Here is a 19,912-nt window from a genome sequence, read left to right as displayed (position 1 = left end):
TGTTCTATTGATTTCAGCATGATATGGATATTAGCCTCAGGGGGGAAATCCAGGCTCTGAATTGGAAGAGTTACTATTTATGAGATTTAATAAAAAGTGACAAAAAAAAGAGTTGTGTTACACTTACCACATTGGCGACCCACTGGAATCAAAATGCAACACTTCAAAATGTAGCGAGCTGTTTTCTACAAATTGTCCTCTAACCAGTGTTGTACACATTATTCCCAGATTCCGTGTGGTTTTTGAGCTGTTAGTTTTAACAGGACGTGCAACCTCATCTCCCTCTTCTCGGTACAATTGATTTCAACATGATATTAATGAGTGATGACAAATAAGTGTTGTGTTCCTTTGTTCAGCGACCCCTAAATTTAAATGCGTCACTCCAAAATGTAGCTGACCGTCTTCTGCAGGTTGTCCTCTAACCAGTGAGGTAAAAGATATCTCCATTTCCATGTGTTTTTTGTTTTGTTGTGTTAGTTTGAAGAGCAGATTCAACCTGATTTCCCCCCAAATCTATATAAGATTTGTGTTTTGCGTTTAGCCAGTGCTTTGCCATGGATCTTTATTTATTTTTACTGCACGTTTTTCCTATTGGAGATGAATTTTGTTTGGGCTCGTTCCAAGGGGACGAGAATTCTAGAAGCTAGTGTGTTTTAGGAAGACTTGAGTTCTAGAAGCTAGTGAGTTTTAGGATTCTATAGAAAGAAAAATGAGAAAAATAATACTATTGTATATTATTATTTAGAAATAGGTGTTTTTTTCTTGTTTTTAATTGTTGACAGCCAGTGATTATATTGTAGAAGGTGAATCATTGTAGTTGATTATCATGTGAAATGGAAGTTGTTTTCTGTTGGTGGTGAGCAAACTTTTCCAACAAAAATATAGGATATATTTGTTGTCTTAAGGGGGAAGGTGTTACAGGCTTTGGTTTTTCCATTTATGTTTTGAGGTTGGACTTTAGCACGTCTAGCCCGTTAGCACGTCTAGCCCGTTAGCACGACTAGCTCGTTAGCACGTCTAGCTCGTTAGCACGTCTAGCTCGTTAGCCCGTCTAGCTCGTTAGCACGTAGGACGCACTGATTGGTGTCACCTCGTTAGTCAGTATGTGTTACACCTGTGCTGGCTTGTCCATCTCGTTAGTGGGAAGGTGTTTCACCTGAGCTGGTCCAGGTTCTATTTAAGAGTGTCTGGCCCAGTGCTCCAGTTGTCTTGATACATGTGGAGAGTCAACACCTTTAGTTGCTCCACCTTTTTGGTTTGCTTCCGGTCTTTAAGCTTGGTGTGGGTTTTTCTTTTGTTTGTCTCTTCTTGGGCAGATTTAGTGGGTCTCACGGTGGGTGTCTTTTAGGTCCCAGTTGTTGTTACTAGTCAACTTCCAGTGGACACCCCCATAGTGTCTTTCAGAGCCCCTCCTAAAAAACAAGTTATATTTTGGGTTGGATATAGCATCATATTGTTGATATTTTAATCAATGGCATTTCCTTAGAATGTTCTTAGTATTTCAGTTGTTAGTCTTCTGTTTTTTTATCCTCTTATGTTTGTGTACTAAATATTTCTTTATTTTCATAGTTTTTTCCTGTGAAGCCATTGTGTTGCATCCATGTCTGAAATGTGCTGTATAAATAAAGCTTGATTTGATTTGAACATATTGCAAAACAAATTAACCCAATGACTGACCAATCAACCGACTCTTGGTCTATCTTAGTATGAAAAACAGTATCAATCCCACTTTTCCAGCCTGCTGAAGGCGTGGTGGAGTGGTAAACACCACCCCCGGCTCTACCAGGGGCTTGAGGTGGTCTCCCACAGCTCTGCTTATGTCATGTTCTGTGGCCTTGCTGTTGCATTTCTTGACTGCCCCTGCAACACAGAAACACATTTAGTCATATTATATAAAACACTCAAAGTAATGGATATGGAGCATCTATGGCCTCAGTTACACCTGGCATCTAAATGTGACTTCTGTCATCTGATCACACCAAGCTGCATTAGGTTCAGATCTACCAGGATGGGCCTTTGACACAGTCAGGCCACTGATTATTAGAATCCTGAATAAGAAGTCTCTACCTTAATAATTGACTGAATGACACATGGTTGAGTTGCGTAATTTTCACTATCTGCAGGTGGCCATATGACAATAGCTCTAGGCTGTTTTTAACAACTTCCGGTTGTCACAGGAAGCTCTTGCTTCACACACGTTGTCTTTGGGGTAGTCTCAGTCCTGGCTGATGCTGTCTGGTCAGTGAAACAGTCTGTCTCAGTCCTGTCTGATAAGTGAAACAGTTTGTCTCAGTCCTGTCTGGTCAGTGAAACAGTCTGTCTCAGTGCTGTCTGATGCTGTCCGGTCAGTGAAACAGTCTGTCTCAGTCCTGTCTGATGCTGTCTGGTCATAAAGAGTATAACATTGTTGCTGCCCGTAGCGTTGAAGGCAAGGGAAGCCAGTGAGAATTTGGCTTCCTTTGATTGTGTTGGCTGTGCTAGCTGTGTTAGCTGTGCTAGCTGTGTTAGCTGTGTTAGCTGTGCTAGCTGTGCTAGCTGCGTTAGCTGTGCTAGCTGAGCTAGCTGTGTTAGCTGTTCTAATCCAAATTTATGGTTTTAAAAAAGGGCAAAATTAAAGACAGATCGTAACTGTAGGTGCTGAACTCTCTGTGTCGTTTTAAAGCAATAGTCGTTTTGTCGTCCCTTAAACGTCTGAAACAGTTCGAAACCAGGCGGAAACAACGCTCATTGACACATTCAAGAAGTACTATAGTGGTAACAGAGAATTTCATTAGTGCCTTATTTTGGAAATTCGAATACCTGCCATGAATATCTTTAAAATTCGGTTTACTCCTTGCAGCTAATTGTACCAGCAGTTTATGTACTGACGTGGTTATCACATTCGCATTACACGCGAAAGGTCCTCGGTTTGAAACCGGGCAGAAACAGTGCTCTTTGACACATGCAGTAGGTACTGTACTTTAAACAGAGAATAATTGTTTTCATAAATGCCTTATTTTGGAAATTCGAATACGTGCCATGAATATCTGTAAAATTCGGTTTACTTCTTGCAGAAAAATCAAGCAGCAGTTTATGCGGTCTAGTGGTTATCACGTTTGCTTCACACGCGAAAGGTCCCTGGTTCGAAACCGGGCAGAAACAGTGCTCTTTAACACGTGCAGTAGGTACTATACTTTTCACAGAGAATAGTTATTTTCATAAATACCTAATTTTGGAAATTTGAACACGTGCCATGAATATCAGTAAAATTCGGTTTACTCCTTGCAATAATTGTAGCAGCAGTTTCTGTAGTGTAGTGGTTATCACGTTTGCTTCACATGCGAAAGGTCCCTGGTTCAAAACCAGGCAGAAACAACGCTCATTGACAAATTCAAGAAGTACCGTAATGGTAACAGAGAATTTCATTAGTGCATTATTTTGGAAATTCGAATACCTGCCATGAATATCTTTAAAATTCGGTTTACTCCGTGCAGCTAATTGTAGTACTAGTTTCTGTGGTGTAGTGGTTATCATGTTCGCTTCACACGCGAAAGGTCCCTGGTTCGAAACCGGGCGGGAACAACGCTGATTGACACATTCACGAAGTAATATAGCAGTAACAGAGAATTTCATTAATGCCTTATTTTGGAAATTCGAATACGTGCCATGAATATCTTTAAAATTCGGTTTACTCCTTGCTGAAAAATCAAGCAGCAGTTTCTGTAGTGTTGTGGTTATCACGTTTGCTTCACACACGAAAGGTTCCTGGTTCGAAACCAGGCGGAAACAACGCTCATTGACACATTCAATTAGTACCACAGAGAATTTCATTAATCCCTTATTTTGGAAATTCGAATACGTTCCATGAATATCTTTAAAATTCGGTTTACTCCTTGCAGCTAATTGTAGCAGTAGTTTCTTTGGTGTAGTGTTTATCACGTTCGCTTCACACACGAAAGGTCCCTGGTTCGAAACCAGTGGAAACAATGCTCATTGACACATTCAAGAAGTATCATAGTGGTAACAGAGAAATTCATTAATGCCATATTTTGGAAATTCGAATACGTGCCATGAATATCTGTAAAATTCGGTTTACTCCTTGTAGATAAATGTAGCAGCAGTTTCTGTAGTGTAGTGGTTATCACGTTTGCTTCACATGCGAAAAGTCTTTGGTTCGAAACCGGTCGGAAACAACGCTCAATGACACATTCAAGAAGTATCATAGTGGTAACAGAGAAATTCATTAATGCCTTAGTTTGGAAATTCGAATACGTGCCATTAATATCGGTAAAATTCGGTTTACTCCTTGCAGCTAATTGTAGAAGCAGTTTCTGTAGTGTAGTGGTTATCACGTTCGCATAACACGCGAAAGGTCCTCGGATCGAAACCGGGCGGAAACAGTGCTCTTTATCACTTGCAGTAGGTACTTTACTTTTAACAGAGAATAGTTGTTTTCATAAATACCTAATTTTGGAAATTTGAACACGTGCCATGTATATCAGTAAAATTCGGTTTACTCCTTGCAGATAATTGTAGCAGCAGTTTCTGTGGTGTAGTGTTTATCACGTTCGCTTCACACACGAAAGGTCCCTGGTTCGAAACCAGCGTAAACAATGCTAATTGACACATTCAAGAAGTACTATAGCGGTAACAGAGAATTTCATTAATGCCTTAGTTTGGAAATTCGAATACGTGCCATGAATATCTGTAAAATTCGGTTGACTCCTTGTAGCAAAATGTAGCAGCAGTTTCTGTAGTGTAGTGGTTATCACGTTTGCTTCACATGCGAAAAGTCCTTGGTTCGAAACCGGTCGGAAACAACGCTCAATGACACATTCAAGAAGTATCATAGTGGTAACAGAGAAATTCGTTAGTGCCTCTTTTGGAAATTCGAATACGTGCCATGAATATCGGTAAAATTCGGTTTACTCTTTGCAGCTAATTGTGGCAGCAGTTTCTGTAGTATAGTGGTTATCACATTCGCTTAACAAGTGAAAGGTCCTCGGTTCGAAACCGGGAGGAAACAGTGCTCTTTGTCACGTGCAGTAGGTACTGTACTTTTAACAGAGAATAGTTATTTTCATAAATTCTGTATTTTGGAAATTCGAATACGTGCCATGAATATCGGTAAAATTCGGTTTACTCCTTGCAGCTAATTGTAGCAGCAGTTTCTGTAGTGTATTGGTTATCACGTTCGCTTAACACGTGAAAGGTCCTCGGTTCGAAACCGGGTGGAAACAGTGCTCTTTGACACGTGCAGTAGGTACTGCACTTTTAACAGAGAAAAGTTATTTTCATAAATTCTGTATTTTGGAAATTCGAATACGTGCCATGAATATCTGTAAAATTCGGTTTAGTCATTGCAGATAATTGTAGCAGCAGTTTCTGTAGTGTAGGGGTTATCATGTTTGCTTCACACGCGAAAGGTCCCTGTTTCGAAACCAGGCGGAAACAATGCTAATTGATACATTCAAGAAGTATCATAGTGATAACAGAGAATTTCATTAATGACTTATTTTGGAAATTCGAATACGTGCCATGAATATCGGTAAAATTCGGTTTACTCCTTTCAGCTAATTGTAGCAGCAGTTTCTGTAGTCTAGTAGTTATCACGTCGAACCGAGGACTCGAAAGGTCCTCGGTTCGAAACCGGGTGGAAACAGTGCTCTTTGACATGTGCAGTACATGTGCAGTATACTTTTAACAGAGAATAGTTATTTTCATAAATACCTAATTTTGGAAATTTGATCGCGTGCCATGAATATCAGTAAAATTCGGTTTACTCCTTGCAAAACTATAGCAGCAGTTTCTGTAGTGTAGTGGTTATCATGTTTGCTTCACACGCGAAAGGTCCCTGGTTCGAATCCAGCGGAAACAACGCTCATTGACACATTGAAGAAGTACCACAGTGATAACAGAGAATTTCATTAATCCCTTATTTTGGAAATTCGAATACGTGCCATGAATATCTTTAAAATTCGGTTTACTCCTTGCAGCTAATTGTAGTACTAGTTTCTGTGGTGTAGTGGTTATCATGTTTGCTTCACACGCGAAAGGTCCCTGGTTCGAAACCGGGCGAAAACAACACTCATTGACACATTCAAGAAGTACTGTAGCGGTAACAGAGAATTTCATTAATGCCTTATTTTGGAAATTTGAATACGTGCCATGAATATCTGTAAAATTCGGTTTACTCCTTGCATAAAAATCAAGCAGCAGTTTCTGTAGTGTAGTGGTTATCACGTTCGCTTCACACGCGAAAGGTCCCTGGTTCGAAACCAGGCGGAAACAACGCTCATTAACACATTCAATTAGTACCACAGAGCATTTCATGAATCCCTTATTTTGGAAATTCGAATACGTTCCATGAATATCTTTAAATTTCGGTTTACTCCTTGCAGCTAATTGTAGCAGTAGTTTCTGTGGTGTAGTATTTATCACGTTCGCTTCACACGCGAAAGGTCCCCGGTTCGAAACCAGGCGGAAACAACGCTCATTAACACATTCAATTAGTACCACAGAGAATTTCATGAATCCCTTATTTTGGAAATTCGAATACGTTCCATGAATATCGGTAAAATTCGGTTTACTCCTTGCAGCTAATTGTAGAAGCAGTTTCTGTAGTGTAGTGGTTATCACGTTCGCTTAACACGCGAAAGGTCCTCGGATCGAAACCGGGCGGAAACAGTGCTCTTTATCCCTTGCAGTAGGTACTTTACTTTTAACAGAGAATAGTTATTTTCATAAATACCTAATTTTGGAAATTTGAACACGTGCCATGTATATCAGTAAAATTCGGTTTACTCCTTGCAAGATAATTGTAGCAGCAGTTTCTGTAGTGTAGTGGTTATCACGTTTGCTTCACACGCGAAAGGTCCCTGGTTCGAAACCGGGCGGAAACAACGCTCATGGACACATTCAAGAAGTACTATAGCGGTAACAGAGAATTTCATTAATGCCTTATTTTGGAAATTCGAATACGTGCCATGAATATCTGTAAAATTCGGTTTACTCCTTGCAGGAAAATCAAGCAGCAGTTTCTGTAGTGTAGTGGTTATCACGTTCGCTTTACACGCGAATGGTCCTCGGTTCGAAACCGGGTGGAAACAGCGCTATTTTACACATGCGGTAGGTACTGTACTTTTAACAGAGAAAAGTTATTTTCATAAATTCTGTATTTTTGAAATTCGAATACTTACCATGAATATCTGTAAAATTCGGTTTACTCCTTGCAGATAATTGTAGCAGCAGTTTCTGTAGTGTAGTGGTTATCACGTTTGCTTCACACGCGAAAGGTCCCTGGTTCGAAACCGGTCGGAAACAATGCTCATTGACACATTCAAGAAGTACTATAGCGGTAACAGAGAATTTCATTAATGCCTTATTTTGGAAATTCGAATACGTGCGGTGAATATCTGTAAAATTCGGTTTACTCCTTGTAGCAAAATGTAGCAGCAGTTTCTGTAGTGTAGTGGTAATCACATTTGCTTAACACGAGAAAGGTCCTCGGTTCGAATCCGGGTGGAAACAGTGCTTTTTGTCACGTGCAGTAGGCACTGTACTTTTAACAGAGAATAGTTATTTTCATAAATTCTGTATTGTGGAAATTCGAATACGTGCCATGAATATCTGTAAAATTCGGTTTACTCCTTGTAACAAAGTGTAGCAGCAGTTTCTGTAGTGTAGTGGTTATCATGTTCGCTTAACACGCGAAAGGTCCCTGGTTCGAAACCGGGAAGAAACGATGCTCATTGACACATTCAAGAAGTACTATAGCGGTAACAGAGAATTTCATTAATGCCTTATTTTGGAAATTCGAATACGTGCCATGAATATCTGTAAAATTTGGTTTACTCCTTGCAGCTAATTGTAGAAGCAGTTTCTGTAGTGTAGTGGTTATCACGTTCGCTTAACACGCGAAAGGTCCTCGGATCGAAACCGGGCGGAAACAGTGCTCTTTATCCCTTGCAGTAGGTACTTTACTTTTAACAGAGAATAGTTATTTTCATAAATACCTAATTTTGGAAATTTGAACACGTGCCATGTATATCAGTAAAATTCGGTTTACTCCTTGCAAGATAATTGTAGCAGCAGTTTCTGTAGTGTAGTGGTTATCACGTTTGCTTCACACGCGAAAGGTCCCTGGTTCGAAACCGGGCGGAAACAACGCTCATGGACACATTCAAGAAGTACTATAGCGGTAACAGAGAATTTCATTAATGCCTTATTTTGGAAATTCGAATACGTGCCATGAATATCTGTAAAATTCGGTTTACTCCTTGCAGGAAAATCAAGCAGCAGTTTCTGTAGTGTAGTGGTTATCACGTTCGCTTTACACGCGAAAGGTCCTCGGTTCGAAACCGGGTGGAAACAGCGCTATTTTACACATGCGGTAGGTACTGTACTTTTAACAGAGAAAAGTTATTTTCATAAATTCTGTATTTTTGAAATTCGAATACGTACCATGAATATCTGTAAAATTCGGTTTACTCCTTGCAGATAATTGAAGCAGCAGTTTCTGTAGTGTAGTGGTTATCACTTTTGCTTCACACGCGAAAGGTCCCTGGTTCGAAACCGGTCGGAAACAATGCTCATTGACACATTCAAGAAGTACTATAGCGGTAACAGAGAATTTCATTAATGCCTTATTTTGGAAATTCGAATACGTGCCATGAATATCTGTAAAATTCGGTTTACTCCTTGTAGCAAAATGTAGCAGCAGTTTCTGTAGTGTAGTGGTAATCACATTTGCTTAACACGAGAAAGGTCCTCGGTTCGAAACCGGGCGGAAACAGTGCTCTTTGTCACGTGCAGTAGGCACTGTACTTTTAACAGAGAATAGTTATTTTCATAAATTCTGTATTGTGGAAATTCGAATACGTGCCATGAATATCTGTAAAATTCGGTTTACTCCTTGCAGGTAATTGTAGCAGCAGTTTCTGTAGTGTAGTGGTTATCACGTTTGCTTCACATTTGAAAAGTCTTTGGTTCGAAACCGGTCGGAAACAACGCTCAATGACACATTCAAGAAGTATCATAGTGGTAACAGAAGAATTTGTTCATGCTTTATTTTGGAAATTCGAATACGTGCCATGAATATCGGTAAAATTCGGTTTATTCCTTGCAGCTAATTGTAGAAGCAGTTTCTGTAGTGTAGTGGTAATAACGTTCGCTTAACACGCGTAAGGTCCTCGGATCGAAACCGGGCGGAAACAGTGCTCTTTATCCCTTGCAGTAGGTACTTTACTTTTAACAGAGAATTGTTATTTTCATAAATACCTAATTTTGGAAATTTGAACACGTGCCATGTATATCAGTAAAATTCGGTTTACTCCTTGCAAGATAATTGTAGCAGCAGTTTCTGTAGTGTAGTGGTTATCACGTTTGCTTCACACGCGAAAGGTCCCTGGTTCGAAACCGGGCGGAAACAACGCTCATGGACACATTCAAGAAGTACTAAAGCGGTTACAGAGAATTTCATTAATGCCTTATTTTGGAAATTCGAATACGTGCCATGAATATCTGTAAAATTCTGTTTACTCCTTGCAGGAAAATCAAGCAGCAGTTTCTGTAGTGTAGTGGTTATCACGTTCGCTTTACACGCGAATGGTCCTCGGTTCGAAACCGGGTGGAAACAGCGCTATTTTACACATGCGGTAGGTACTGTACTTTTAACAGAGAAAAGTTATTTTCATAAATTCTGTATTTTTGAAATTCGAATACGTACAATGAATATCTGTAAAATTCGGTTTACTCCTTGCAGATAATTGTATCAGCAGTTTCTGTAGTGTAGTGGTTATCACGTTTGCTTCATACGCGAAAGGTCCCTGGTTCGAAACCGGTCGGAAACAATGCTCATTGACACATTCAAGAAGTACTATAGCGGTAACAGAGAATTTCATTAATGCCTTATTTTGGAAATTCGAATACGTGCCGTGAATATCTGTAAAATTCGGTTTACTCCTTGTAGCAAAATGTAGCAGCAGTTTCTGTAGTGTAGTGGTTATCACGTTTGCTTCACACGCCCCTTTTTGGAGTTTCAGAAGTGGAAGAGAAGCAGGTGTCTGAGTGCTTGAGAGAGAATATCGTTGTTTTTGGAGGTCTATTTGCTTTATAAGTTTATAAGTTTGTGAGTGACTGTAGTGAAGTTTCTGTGAAACTTTTTTGCTATTGTCCCCCATCAGCGTGAGCTGTTTGGGGGATATTGCTTAAAATAACCGGACGGACAACATGGCTTCGACATCAAGAATACAAACGACGACGAGAAAGGACAACAGTGAAATCAGAATGTTAAACGAAGAACTGAAAAAAAGAACATATGAGAAGGAACTGACGGTGAACGTGGAAATAAGTGGAGAAGGGAAAATAACAACGATGGAATTGCTGAGAGGAATAAAGGAAGTTTGCGGAGCAATACTGGGATGTCGAATGAAAGACGGAAATAAGTATGAAATAACAATGTCTCATGTAAATGGAAAAGAAAGACTAATAGACGGGCTAAAGATAAAGAACTGTCAAATCATGGCTAAAGAATTAGGGAACGATGAGCTGGTGGTGTCCTTTTTGAACTTGCCCGCATACATTACGGATGAGGAGATAGAAGAGAAACTAAAAGGCTGGAATGTGAAGGCGACCACGCCAATCAAGAGGAGGATGTGGCCAGGAACGGACATTGTAGATGGGACGAGATTTTGCAAGGTAAAGTTTACAGACAATGTGCAATCCTTGCCATATTCTACTAAATTTAACACTGTCGAGGGATTTGAATATTTTCGTGTAATCCACGACAATCAAGTGAAGGTATGTAGATTATGTATTCAGCCGGGGCACATACTAAAGGAATGTCCGGAATTCACATGCCACAAATGTAGTGAACAAGGGCATTATGCCAGAGAATGTCGGAACATAGGAAATGTGTGCAAAATGTGTGACAGACCCAAAGTTAGATGTAGCTGTAATAAGGGAGAAGATCACTTACTTTTGCAAACAATGGACCTCACGTCTGAGGAAGGGGAGGGGAGTGTGCCGATGGAGAGAGAGGATGAGAGTGACATGGAGAGTGTGACTCCAGAGACAATGGCAGATAAGCTTGAAGAGCCTGTAATGTCTTATGGCAAAGCACGAGACGGGGTTTTAGTCTCTGCTGCTGACAAGGTGGAACAGCAGCACATGATGGGTGAAATACATACACAGGTGGAGATGGTGCAAGGTGCTTCTCAGGTGCCTGAGCCAGCTTTAAGCCTGTGTGAGAATTACACCAAAGAGTGGGTTGGGTCCACTGAAGTCACGGGCACTGTTAAAGCGCACTTTTCAAAAGGCTTCACAGCCGCTCCCCCCAAAAATCCAAATAAAGAGACGGATGATGAAATAGATGGTGAGGATCTTCAGTTGTTTGTAAAAAATAAGAGGTCATTGTCGAAAACCAGGGAGATGATGGGATTTGGAAAAAAGAAAAAGTAGGATTTGAAAGGACTTGTTTGACTCTGATTATACTTCTGCAAACATTAATAATGATTACAGTCGCATCCCTAAACGGTAACAGTTTGAGAAACATGAGAAAATTTGAGCAGGTATTAGTGTCTGTTAAGGCAGACATGTTGTGTTTTCAAGAGACCAATTGGACAGAATCCAAAATGCAGGAGATTAAGAGTAAATGGTCTGATTTAATTTTTTGTAGTCATGGAGGAGATAAAACATGTGGTGTGGCTATTTTGATAAAAAATGATGTGGTGCAGAATGTAAAACAAATATATGCTGACAATGATGGTAGACTTATTGTGATTGAATTTGAAGTTCAAAATGTAGTTTTTCGTTTAATTAATGTTTATGCTTCAAATATTGAATCTGAAAGGAGAGAAATGTTTCACAAATTAAAAACACTGTGCTCAGAAAACTGTATACTGATAGGAGATTTTAATGTGAGGTGTAGTAGAATGGATGCCTCTAGTTGTGCTAAATTCAGATATGACTCTTCTAGAAATGCATTATGGAAACTTATGAATGAGGAGAATCTAGTAGATATATGGAGGGCTGAAAATCCAAACAGAAGAGTATTCTCTAGAAGGCAGGTGGTTCTAAAGGAATTAAAACAAAGCAGAATTGATTTATGTCTAGCAAAACAAGAATTGGTGCAGAATGTTAAGAAGGTGTCATATACCTTTACAGCATATAGTGATCATGCAGTAATGTCATTTGAAATGGGTTTTGGTGTGGAGAGGAGAGGGGGAGGTGTATGGTGTTTAAATGCCAGTCTGTTAAAGGAAGAAGGATATAGAAATGAAATTGTTGAATGTATTAATGATGAAATGTCTAATGTACTGTTAAAAGAGAATGTGTGTTTATGGTGGGAGGAAGTGAAAGCAAAAGTAAAAAATAGGAGTATTAGGTACGCAAAAAATCATAACCGGTTAGATAAGCAGAAAGAAATAATGCTTAGGAATAGGATGTTGCATGAACTTGAAAAGGCTGATACGGATCCAGACTATGATGTTGTGAATTATTTGAAAATCCATGCAGAGCTGGGTAGTTATGAAAAAAAGAAATGTTTGGGTGCTATTGTTAGGAGCAGGGCACAGTACGCTTTGGAGGGAGAGAAATGTACATCCTTTTTTTTGGGTCTGGAAAAAAGAAAACAAACTAAGAGTTACATTGTAGAGTTGGAAGATGAAAGAGGTGTAAAGGTAAACGATTTTGTTGGGATCTTAGAGACAGTTGAAAACTTTTACAGAAATCTTTACAAAAAGAATGATGTAGAGAAAGTGTGTGTTGTAAAAGTGTTGGATACAATTAGTGCCAAAGTATCGCAGGCAGAGAGAATGATGTGTGATGAAGAGATTTCGATTATGGAAATCAAGGAAGCAATTGTTAGCACGCAAGGTAATAAAAGTCCGGGTTTGGACGGTTTAACAAATGAGTTCTATAAAGTCTTTGTAGATATTTTGGCACCCATTTTAGTGAGGGTGTTTCATTATATGGAAGAGAATAAGGAAATCCCTGAGTCTATGTCAACTGGAATGTTAACGATCTTATTCAAAAATAGGGGCAGTAGATTAAAGTTAGAAAATTATAGGCCTATTAGCCTTCTAAATTCGGACTATAAGATACTGACTAAAGTGTTAGCGAATAGGATGAAAAAGGTGATTGGGAGTATTATTGAATCAACACAAGCCTACGGCATACCTGGAAGAGATATTGCAGATGTAATTTGTACAATTAGGGATGTTGTTAATCAAATGAAAAATGAAGGTGGTATAGTTTTAAGTTTGGATTTTAACAAAGCTTTTGATAGAGTGGAGCACAGCTTTTTATTACAAACTATGGAGAGGTTTGGGTTTGGGCCAAAGTTTGTATCTTGGATCAACCTGTTGTATAGTGGGGCTAAAAGTTGTGTGAAATGTAACGGAGTGTTAACAGATACTTTCCCTGTGGAGAGGTCAGTAAGGCAGGGCTGTCCTTTGTCAGCTCTGCTGTACAGTGTTTCTACAGAACCGTTAGCTACATTGATAAATAGTAATAAAGAAGTAAGGGGTGTTGGAATCCCAGGTGGTGGTGTCAGTGTTGTACATCAGTACGCTGATGACACTACTTGTACTGTGAAGGATATAGAAAGTATTGGAAGCATTATGGAAATCATAGATATATATGGCAAGGCATCGGGTGCTAAAGTTAATATAGAGAAGACTGAAATAATGTTTGTTGGGGATATCAATGTAAAAGGGTGTGAGATTCCATTCAAGAGCGCAAAGGATTTTATTAAAGTGCTGGGAGTAAACATTGGTGTAAAGGAGAAAGAGGCAAAAGATATAACTTGGACTGGGATCCTTAATAAAGTCAAGCTAACGTTGAATTTCTGGAAAAATAGAAAACTTAAGTTACAAGGGAAAGTAATTGTTGCAAATGCTTTGGTATTATCCAAATTTGTGTATGTTTTGGGAGTCCTGGACATGCCGGAGTGGGTCCTAAATGAATTGAATAATGTGGTGTCAAATTTTATATGGGATGGTAAAGGAGTGAGAATAGCTCAGAAAACATTGATTGCTGACTATGTGGATGGAGGTTTAAAACTTGTAGATTTAGATGTCAAAAGAAAAGCTATTAGGATAAAAACAGTAAAGAAATATTTGTATGACAGTGAAGATTATGGCTGGAAACACTTCTTTAAAGTCTACTTAGAGGAGAGTGGTGGTTGTGAGGATAATGGTTTATTGATGGGGCTTAAAAGGGCAATGTTTGAAAAGGTACCAGATTTTTATAAAGAGGTGCTAAATGCATGGGCAGAGTTGTTGCCAAATGTATATTATGAATGTGGACATATTGACCTGATTATGAATCAACCTATATTTCTGAATGAGAAAATCAAGAACAAAGAAAAAGTTTTGTATAATAAAGTATTTATGAGTGCAGGTCTACGGCAAATAAAAGATTATACATATGAGGTAATTCCAGGGTTTTTACCTGGGGAAGCTATTTTTGACATAATCAATGAATGGGATGAAGAGGTGGGAAGGGGAACAGTGAATAATATGTATAACAAGATAAAGAATAGTATACCAAGAGAATGGGTTGATTTAATAAATAGTGAAGTTGAAAGAGAAGATTTATTTGTATTTCCTAATTTGTTCATTGGTAGCAGTAAGAAGAAAGTACATTTATCTAGTATACCAGTGAAAAGATTGTATAGAATAATGGTAGGAAAAGTGTGTAGAAGGCCGGCTGCTGAGAAATTTTGGAAAGTAGTTTTTCCGGAATTAGATGAAAAAAAGATATGGGAAAATTTAAATGTAAAATATAATAGTAAGGAGTGTGAAAATAATGATTTCAAATTAAGACATAATAGAATATTTACAAAGGTGGTGTTAAAGCAAATTAATGGTGAGATAGAAAGAGAATGCGATGTATGTGGACGTTTCCCGGAAACTCTAATGCATTTGTTTATAGAATGTGAGGATTTAAAATATTTTTTTTGTAAAGTTAAGGAAATGTTATGTAGAAACTGGGGGGGAGATTTCGTGAAAAAGTATGCGTGGGAGGAACTTTTGTTATTTGGAGTGTCTGGTAAATGTGAGGGTGTTAATGTGTGTTTGTTGAATATGGTTTTGAGTTTTGTGAGGTATGCTATTTTTTGTAGGAGGAATTATGTTTCTTTTGACAGAAAGAGGGTTCAGGTGTGGAGTATCTTTATAGCACTGTTCAGTAAACACATAGATATGTTGTTTAATTATGGGATGGAACATTTTGATGAATCTTTTGTTGAAGGGAGTGGGTTAATTTCACGAGAAGAGAGTGGAGGTATCACTTACAATTTTTGAAAGCACTGTTTTGATATTTACTTTGTTTTTCATTGGGTCCCTTGAATTTGATAGGGGGTGAATTGTTCACCAGCTTCTGTTAGTCTAGTGTCTTCTGTATTGTTCTCTGTGGATTGTACTGTAAACAGTAGATTGTACTGTAAATATTGTAAACAAACATTTTTGATAATAAAAAAAAAAAAAAAAAAAAAAAAAAAAAAAAAAATCACGTTTGCTTAACACGAGAAAGGTCCTCGGTTCGAATCCGGGTGGAAACAGTGCTCTTTGTCACGTGCAGTAGGCACTGTACTTTTAACAGAGAATAGTTATTTTCATAAATTCTGTATTGTGGAAATTCGAATACGTGCCATGAATATCTGTAAAATTCGGTTTACTCCTTGTAGCAAACTGTAGCAGCAGTTTCTGTAGTGTAGTGGTTATCATGTTCGCTTAACACGCGAAAGGTACCTGGTTCGAAACCGGGCAGAAACGATGCTCATTGACACATTCAAGAAGTACTATAGCGGTAACAGAGAATTTCATTAATGCCTTATTTTGGAAATTCTAATACGTGCCATGAATATCTGTAAAATTCGGTTTACTCCTTGTAGATAAATGTAGCAGCAGTTTCTGTAGTGTAGTGGTTATCATGTTTGCTTCACATGCGAAAAGTCTTTGGTTCGAAACCGGTCGGAAACAACGCTCAATGACACATTCAAGAAGTATCATAGTGTGATAAAGGAATTTTATATCTTTGATGATAATAATCAAGAATCAATTCGCCTTGACTAATGCCCAAGGTTTGTAAGACAATGGGTTAAAATAATTAGGCAAGGACTCAGCTTTCTGCAAAAGGTATCTGTAGCTTTTATTCAGAGAACGTTCTGAGGTCAGGATAACAAAACAGTCATTATATAGTTCTTGCTTTCTTACGCACATGCATTTACACACAAACTGTTGGTGACCTGTCTCCCCCACAAACTTCTCACCCTCTTTATCACTCTCCCGAGCTCGCCTGTTTCTTTCCCTCAAGATAAGAAATGCTTTGAAGCTTGCACTCCCAGGAACATGTGTCTCCTGGTGTCCCTCTAATTGCATATACACATTCCTTTCCCTATCACATGGTTCCTGAACTTTCCAGAACTAATCAAACTTATCTATCCCTACATTGATCATTACATTGATTATTCATTAACAATTCTGTATGACTAATAATTCATCATGGTCTATTGATTCATTTACCTTTAATAGATAATTCTCTTATCAATTCCACCCTTAAATGATTCAATAATTCTCCATGATTTGATCAGATGCTATATGAGAACCATACTAATCACACGCTATATGTAAATGCAATAATCACTCGCTACATGGAAATACATCACACACTATATGGAAATACATCACATCACACGCTATATGGAAATACAATAATCACTCGCTACATGGAAATACATCACACACTATATGGAAATACATCACATCACTCTACAATGATTTAAACAAGTCCAATACATGAATATTCCTCATATACATCCATTACTGTCCTAGGCCTATTTCCAATTATGACACTTCTGTTTAGGATTTTCATCATAATTTTCATTTAAGGAACAGTGTATCTGAATGTTGAAAATTGTTTCATCAAACATTGGCTCCTTGTTGTCGAAAGAGACGGAACCATCTTCCTGGCCTGGAGGCCCGCAATCGCCATCCCACTGATCGGAGCTCGGAATAGGTCCATATCTCACCATCTGCTGCGTCATCGATCTCTCTATAATCCTGGTGATTAAACCTCTCACACATGGGATGAGACAACATCCACACAACACAAACACACTCATACAGGTGAAAGCAGCCCATAATACAGTTCTTACAACACTTTTCCATTTCCCAAACATGGGATGTATTATCAGGAATGTACGCGTAGCGCTGAACCTAATCATTCTACCTACACTGCCCTCTTCTGCCAATAACGTATCGAGAGTCAGTCTATTTTACCAGGTCATGAGGGGGGTGTCGGATAATTGATCAGAGAACCTCTTTACTGCATCCCCGTTTTCATTCATGAATCTCTGTTGATTCCAAAAGATGTCATTAATCCAATCCACATTTCTATTTATTGTCAACCACCAAAATAATGTAGTGTTAAAGCCTTCACATATTTGATTCATAGCTTTGTATTCATCTGGAACTTCCCTGAGGATGCCAATAGCATCCATCTAGACAAAGCTACTCCCATCCTGGTCAAAACTCCTTCTGTGCCTACCTTAGCCTCCTATAACTCTGATGACTAACTTGACTTGGTTGGACCTATAACCTCAGGGCGCAAGTTCCTAACCACCCTTTGTGGTAATTTCCGTCGTATGCGTCCTTTGCTGGTACTAGCCCACCCTTCATCAGTTATAGGTGCTATGAGGTTAAGAATGTTCTATTCATCTCTCAAACCTAAGTCAGTCACATTACCAATTACCTTTCAGTCATTAAAATTATCTAAGTTCTCATTGCCATTCTTGTATCTATAACACTGGTATTCATCCGGAATTTAGGTGAACCGAGGTGGGTTGGCTGAGTACTTCAATCTGGCCAACCACAATTCCTGTACAGTCGTCTGCTTCCCCAGGAAATTGTTTAATGTTTACCTTAAATTCTACATCTTGATCTTCTTTGATTCCTTATTCTGTAAGTCACTCATCAGTGTATTATATAGTTTATCTTCTACTTCTTCTCAATGACAACGGTATCGTATGATTAGTACCAGAAGGTGGTGGATCAATGTATCAGTCAGATTAGACTATGATGCAGCTCAGAGTCTCTACTCTTCTCAAAAACCGCCAACCCTCTCCTGCCCTTAGTCTCTCTGCTAGGTACCACCCCATACTCACACCTCTAGGAGCACACACAGTGATGAACGGTCGGGATAGGAAATCTTCGTTAAGGAGGTAACCTTATTGGTTCTCGGTTCTTCTCCTAACTCTGTGTGTGATCATCAGTGCTCATATGTGTACATACCTTCTTGCAGTGGGTAACGTGGACCCATGTGACTCTCTCAGCTTTTCTAATGGCAAAGGCAGTGGTTTAGCAGAACCTGGTATGGGCCTTCCCAACGGGACTGCTTCCAGTCTTTTCTCCTCAGGGACTGGATCCACACCCAGTCTCCTGGTTGGATTGAGTCAATCACCTTCTCCTGTAATTCACCTGTTGGACACAAAATCTTGGACATACGGGTTTGGTTAACAAACAGTCTTCTCATGTGCTCTGCTAGTATATCTTTAACTTCTATGTCTACCAGTTCTGGTATTTCTATTCTCCCTAACTCTGGCATTCTATAGGCTCTACCTGATTAGCTAAACTGTCATCCATCATTTAAAGAGATGGCTCCTAGTAAACCAACTCTAGGGATAATATCTTGACTTAATATTTTAGTTACCATAATCATGTCCACCAAGTAAGTTGGGAACGCTTCTACCCATTTGCTATACTTATCTATTCTTGTTAAACATCCCTTCTTCCCCTCCTTTCGGAATATTTCAATAAGTCCAATTCCAAATGTTGGAATGGATCTTCTTACAAATTTTATTTTTTATTTTTAAGTAATTATCATCTTCTTACAAATGTTATTTTTTATTTTTAAGTAATTATCATCTTCTTACAAATTTTATTTTTTATTTTTAAGTAATTATCCTCTAGGCCATCACTCTTTCCTAACTACTCTACTATACTCCCTTCCCCTTGATACATTGCTTAGCCTATGTATCAATATTGCTGCGTATCCATACAATTTCTTTGGTAGGATAAGTAAATTATCCTTATGTCAGATCTTCTCTTGTAGGATGCCCCCTTTCATTTTCTACATGTCCAATTCTCCCTGGGGCCTTCATCCTCGGCTATTCTGTAAAAATTCTCTGTCTAGTTTCTTATCGTCTTTAAGATTTATCTATGCTGCTTTGTATGGTTTTAAATGTCTATGTGCTTGTCTGTGTAAATAGTAACTATAGACCTTCTGCTGCTTTCTAAAATATCATCCCTCTTATTATCCACATTTCAATCATCTGATTAAGCATATTTCTATGTGTTACTATCCAAACGACAGATTAAGACTCATTTCCACAGTCAAACAACTCTCAAATCACAGTCACACAACTCTCAAATCACAGTCACACAACTCTCATATCACAGTCACACAACTCTCATATCACAGTCACACAACTCTCATATCACAGTCACAACTCTCATATCACAGTCACACAACTCTCATATCACAGTCACACAACTCTCATTTCACAGTCACACAACTCTCATATCACAGTCAGACAACTCTCATACCACAGTCACACAACTCTCATATCACAGTCACACAACTCTCATATCACAGTCACACAACTCTCATATCACAGTCACACAACTCTCATACCACAGTCACACAACTTTCATATCACAGTCACACAACTCTCATATCACAGTCACACAACTCTCATATCACAGTCACACAACTCTCATATCACAGTCACACAACTCTCATATCACAGTCACACAACTCTCATATCACAGTCACACAATGCTATTCTCAAACATACCTAATCAATTAGTTGTTTTTCAACAATATTTTAACCTGCAGAAATATTTTCACATTTCTATGTCATGGTTAG

At 38.7% G+C, this 19,912-nt stretch overlaps 14 non-coding genes across 14 annotated transcripts; all 14 read left to right on the top strand.

Moving 5' to 3' along the window:
* Nucleotides 1-3,281: 3,281 nt before the first annotated feature.
* Nucleotides 3,282-3,354, top strand: trnav-cac (transfer RNA valine (anticodon CAC)). The gene has a single exon. It is a non-coding gene; the product is annotated as a tRNA-Val (tRNA).
* A 134-nt stretch (nucleotides 3,355-3,488) lies between these two features.
* On the top strand, nucleotides 3,489-3,561 carry trnav-cac (transfer RNA valine (anticodon CAC)). The gene has a single exon. It is a non-coding gene; the product is annotated as a tRNA-Val (tRNA).
* A 2,636-nt stretch (nucleotides 3,562-6,197) lies between these two features.
* Nucleotides 6,198-6,270, top strand: trnav-cac (transfer RNA valine (anticodon CAC)). The gene has a single exon. It is a non-coding gene; the product is annotated as a tRNA-Val (tRNA).
* A 323-nt stretch (nucleotides 6,271-6,593) lies between these two features.
* On the top strand, nucleotides 6,594-6,666 carry trnav-aac (transfer RNA valine (anticodon AAC)). Its single transcript has one exon. It is a non-coding gene; the product is annotated as a tRNA-Val (tRNA).
* A 142-nt stretch (nucleotides 6,667-6,808) lies between these two features.
* trnav-cac (transfer RNA valine (anticodon CAC)) lies at nucleotides 6,809-6,881 on the top strand. Its single transcript has one exon. It is a non-coding gene; the product is annotated as a tRNA-Val (tRNA).
* A 134-nt stretch (nucleotides 6,882-7,015) lies between these two features.
* Nucleotides 7,016-7,088, top strand: trnav-uac (transfer RNA valine (anticodon UAC)). Its single transcript has one exon. It is a non-coding gene; the product is annotated as a tRNA-Val (tRNA).
* Nucleotides 7,089-7,650: 562 nt separating this feature from the next.
* Nucleotides 7,651-7,723, top strand: trnav-aac (transfer RNA valine (anticodon AAC)). The gene has a single exon. It is a non-coding gene; the product is annotated as a tRNA-Val (tRNA).
* A 134-nt stretch (nucleotides 7,724-7,857) lies between these two features.
* trnav-aac (transfer RNA valine (anticodon AAC)) lies at nucleotides 7,858-7,930 on the top strand. The gene has a single exon. It is a non-coding gene; the product is annotated as a tRNA-Val (tRNA).
* Nucleotides 7,931-8,072: 142 nt separating this feature from the next.
* On the top strand, nucleotides 8,073-8,145 carry trnav-cac (transfer RNA valine (anticodon CAC)). The gene has a single exon. It is a non-coding gene; the product is annotated as a tRNA-Val (tRNA).
* A 134-nt stretch (nucleotides 8,146-8,279) lies between these two features.
* Nucleotides 8,280-8,352, top strand: trnav-uac (transfer RNA valine (anticodon UAC)). The gene has a single exon. It is a non-coding gene; the product is annotated as a tRNA-Val (tRNA).
* Nucleotides 8,353-9,336: 984 nt separating this feature from the next.
* Nucleotides 9,337-9,409, top strand: trnav-cac (transfer RNA valine (anticodon CAC)). Its single transcript has one exon. It is a non-coding gene; the product is annotated as a tRNA-Val (tRNA).
* Nucleotides 9,410-9,543: 134 nt separating this feature from the next.
* trnav-uac (transfer RNA valine (anticodon UAC)) lies at nucleotides 9,544-9,616 on the top strand. The gene has a single exon. It is a non-coding gene; the product is annotated as a tRNA-Val (tRNA).
* A 141-nt stretch (nucleotides 9,617-9,757) lies between these two features.
* Nucleotides 9,758-9,830, top strand: trnam-cau (transfer RNA methionine (anticodon CAU)). Its single transcript has one exon. It is a non-coding gene; the product is annotated as a tRNA-Met (tRNA).
* A 5,855-nt stretch (nucleotides 9,831-15,685) lies between these two features.
* trnav-aac (transfer RNA valine (anticodon AAC)) lies at nucleotides 15,686-15,758 on the top strand. Its single transcript has one exon. It is a non-coding gene; the product is annotated as a tRNA-Val (tRNA).
* Nucleotides 15,759-19,912: the final 4,154 nt, after the last annotated feature.

The sequence above is a fragment of the Salmo trutta genome, unplaced genomic scaffold (genome assembly GCF_901001165.1).
Source record: "Salmo trutta unplaced genomic scaffold, fSalTru1.1, whole genome shotgun sequence".
Taxonomy (NCBI): Eukaryota; Metazoa; Chordata; class Actinopteri; order Salmoniformes; family Salmonidae; genus Salmo; species Salmo trutta.
This window is presented reverse-complemented; position numbering and strand designations above follow the sequence as displayed.